This window comes from Rhyacophila brunnea, unplaced genomic scaffold (assembly GCF_057557595.1).
Source record: "Rhyacophila brunnea isolate RB1 unplaced genomic scaffold, BYU_Rbru_1.0 scaffold_6, whole genome shotgun sequence".
NCBI classification, from domain to species: domain Eukaryota; kingdom Metazoa; phylum Arthropoda; class Insecta; order Trichoptera; family Rhyacophilidae; genus Rhyacophila; species Rhyacophila brunnea.
In genome coordinates this window covers 38,544,492-38,548,602 of record NW_028233276.1, presented here as the reverse complement: position 1 = coordinate 38,548,602, position 4,111 = coordinate 38,544,492, and positions in this window count along the sequence as shown.

The window sequence follows — 4,111 nt, the reverse complement described above, 5'->3', positions numbered from 1 at the left end:
GTTGACTCTGTACTGATGCATTATCGTGCGGTCGTGCGGAACATATATTAAAATATTCAGGACGGTTATTATTAATTCACGCGATACTATTGTTATGATTGTAGCATGCGTTGTCAAATAGTGGTTTATGAATCATTATTAAAAAATAAAATACTATCGACTATGATGGAATTTGAATTTGCCTAAATTATAATTGATTTATATATTGTACTAATCCAGGGATGGCAAAAAGGATTTGATCGGCGTGTTAAAACAAGCCGATTTTTTTTAATTCGTGGCGCGTGCCATTCCTTTTTAGGTATGTACACATGATATTCTAATCTAAATCATATTTATTGAATAAAAAAAACAATTAGGTACACTGGTAACTATATTGTTTGTTGAATATATTATAAAAAGATGATACACATAAAATGAAAGAAAATAAGGAAATAAAAAAAACATTTAATAAGACACTCATTTTTGTTTCAAGTTTTTTGTTTCATGTTTCTCAAACCTTTGTAAAATATTGCATTAAACTTTGTAATGTATTCCTTTGTATAGATGATGAAATATTAATTTATGTTAGTTATTTCTCGTAAATCTAAAGATATCAAAAAACACATCTCCAATTTAAAATGTAGTAAGTATTAGTTTTAGTTTAAACCTGATTATATAAGAAAACTCAAATAAATACTAATAATTATTTTTTTGCGATACAATAGATTGTTACAACGTATCCAAGTGCCTTTGAACATGTACCGTTTTAAAAAAAATTCGGTTGGGTACATGTTCAAACACGCGCGTTAACATCATTTTACTCCCTACTTCAATTATAGTTTGTCAATTTATGGTTACGGCCGTATGTTGTAGCTTAACCACTGGGGAATGCCAAAATAAATGGCGTATTTCAAAAAAACACTACCTTATTCTTAGGTCAATAATTATTATATAGCAATCATTATTCATAAGATGTTTATCACACATGAATGGTCAAAGACATAGCTTATAATCAGTATCTTTAGAATTATTTTTAAATGTGTTAATCTTGCCCATTTTTTGAATAATAAAATGCCTAATTCTTGTCAAATTTGGGATCACAGAGATTATCAATGTAATTTTTTATCGTAAATATTTCACTATAATGATGTCGATATAAATTATACTGATGGTTTTATAAATGCGTTTAAAAATTAATAAATGTAAAAAATCTTAACACCACTGCACATTTATGTACTGAAATATGACTATATTCTAAAACATTACAGCGAGAGGTTTAAAAGAATACTATTTAATGTAATAAAAATACTTTATGGAGTCATTAAATGTTTAAAATAAATATAAAGAATAATAAGGCTTCAAAATTATATAAATATATTATCTACAACGTTTAAGGTATGTCCAGGATCATGCTTTGAAAATAATACAAAAGCTCCATTTTGACCTACGCTGAGCATGTACCCCCTTAAGAATATGCAAAAAATAGTACATTTACCCAATCTAAATCGATTTTTTATGCGTATTTATTTAAATTAAAAAGTATATATATATATAATTTCAATAAAATATATGTAATATTTCAATTGTAATCACATGTTTTCAAGCAAATGCTACGTATATTAATTATAATATATTTATGTTTATGGTGTGAAGCTTTTCAAATGTCAAAGATTTTGTATGTTTTGGATTTATTAGGGCAAACAAACATGATCAGTCCCATATGATACAAAGATAATTAGTAAGTAATTGTTCTAATAACATGGGAAACAGAAAGCATTTAATCATGCGTAGAATGCGACGTTTTAAACAATACAGTTTTTGAAGTAAGTCTGACAATAAACGTATTTTAAGTTTAAAATACAATTATTATAATCGTATGTAGGTATAACCGATAACCTATTTTCATCAATATCAATATGAAAATATTATCATGTTTTATAGTTTGGTACCAATTTAAATTAGGTTCCATCAGTGACGTCCCTAGACAAAATGCCGCCCCATTTTTTTACAGTATTTTTTATCAACGTTTCATGACTCCAATATCTAAGTAATGTGTTGTATGGATACATTACTAACAAATTATATACTATGCGAGGTATCCATAAAAACACATAGAAAAAAATAAATATAGGTATATACTATATACTATATGTACCACTAAATCTTATTTAAATGCCATCTATAAGTACTTCAATAGACAATATTGCGAGTCTGACTTATTGGACACCTGACAATTTTCAAAACTCGGGAATAATCGGCAAAAATATTTGGATAAATTTATTAGGTAAGTATGTAAGGTACCTACTTATAATTCAAATATAATTCGCAAATCTGCATTTGTCATTACTGGTCATCAAGGACGTGACGTCCGAGGACAACATAGTAGATTAGACATCGCGAGCTGACAAAAAAATACAGTACTGTTAAACTTTTTATGTTAACTAATACATTTTGTTTCCAACCAGTAAGCTGAATTTGTTAATGAAAATATATTTTTGTTATTACTAAGTGGAGGTACCTATTTATATATATTCGAAATGATTCTCCTCGATTTGCCGCCCTTCAAGTAACTGCCGCCCCCAAGCGACGCTCAATCTGCCTACCCCCACGGGACGTCACTGGCTTCCAATAATTTTACTATGAAAGTGTGTAGGTACCAGAGGCATGTGGTGAATTTTAGTTGGAGGAATGCTAATTGTCAATTTTACTACCATGGAACCATTAAATAAATTATTATGGTTATTAGGTCTAACCAACGGTATAATTGTACAATATTATATTATAGTATTTTATCGATTATTTTTGGGCATAATCCGCATTTACGTCATCGATGGACTGCACGCCACTGGTTGCTACATATTATAGTTAAAATACAGTTAAAATTCGTTAACTTCTCTACAACAAGCAATTTTTGGCAGAATTTTGGTACGCTTAAAGTATGTAAAAGGTAAAAATAATAACACAAATTTAAAAAAAAATGTGGTAGACCGCTTATAAAAAAATGATAATGTTTTATCGAGTGACAGTATTGGCACAGGCCATTATGACTCAATAAACATTTACAGATAAGAAAAATTGTATGTTTATCTCTTTCGTGTTATCACTTGTCTATATTTTGGCAACATTAACAGAAAAAGAGGCAATTTACTAATACTTTTATTTTGTGATAAATAAATGAGTGGCAAGGTGTCAAAAATCAATTAGGCACTATATTAAGGTATCAAGTCGAATACGGTAGTTGCTTGTATTAATAAAATGTACCTACTAGGTGAACTGAAACATTCGTGGTATGTATATATTTAGAGCATATTTAGCTTTAGATTTAGTGGGGATAGTGGCAAATGCCTTACGCTGTCGATAGTGAGATCGGTAACAGGTCATATTATAACCGCTGGACGAAAACCCCCGTCAATACCCCCCCAAACAAAAAACCGCCTGTTTAAGCCCCCCGTCCGAACATTAACCCCTCGCATAAAATATAAACCATTTAAATACTTACAATTTTCCTTGGTCCAATAAACCTGTATCTTAGAATGAACCACCTGTTAACATTATTAGATGTAGGTAATACCGAAAATTCTTTAAACATCTGTCAAACTATTATGAGAGCATCCTATCAATTGTTTTCTTTTACGACCCGATTAAAATAAACGATTACATACATACTCTATTTATTTTCCCTCACCTTACCCCCCCCCCTATCAATATGTCTTTTTTCTCTCGTGCCCTCTTCTACACATTTATTATATTGTAAGATGCTAAATGATTTCGAACGATACAAGTCTTATTTTCTATTAATACGTTTACAGGATTTTTTAATAATATGATATCAAACAAATATATATATATTAGGATCATCCGAAGCAACCTAAATTTGTATAAACCCTATAATTTTTTCCCCCCATATCAAATCTTTGGGGATTTCAATGATATTATAATAATATGAACATCAGGTGGAAAAATCATTTGGATCATCCAATATTTACATAAAAATGACATGATAAAAATATATATTGGGTACGTACTGCGATAATATAATGGTGCTTTTTATGTTGACATGTCTCCTGTTGCATTAAACACGGAAAAAGAGTGGTTATTTGACGTTATCATTGTATACAGATGTACTATGTAT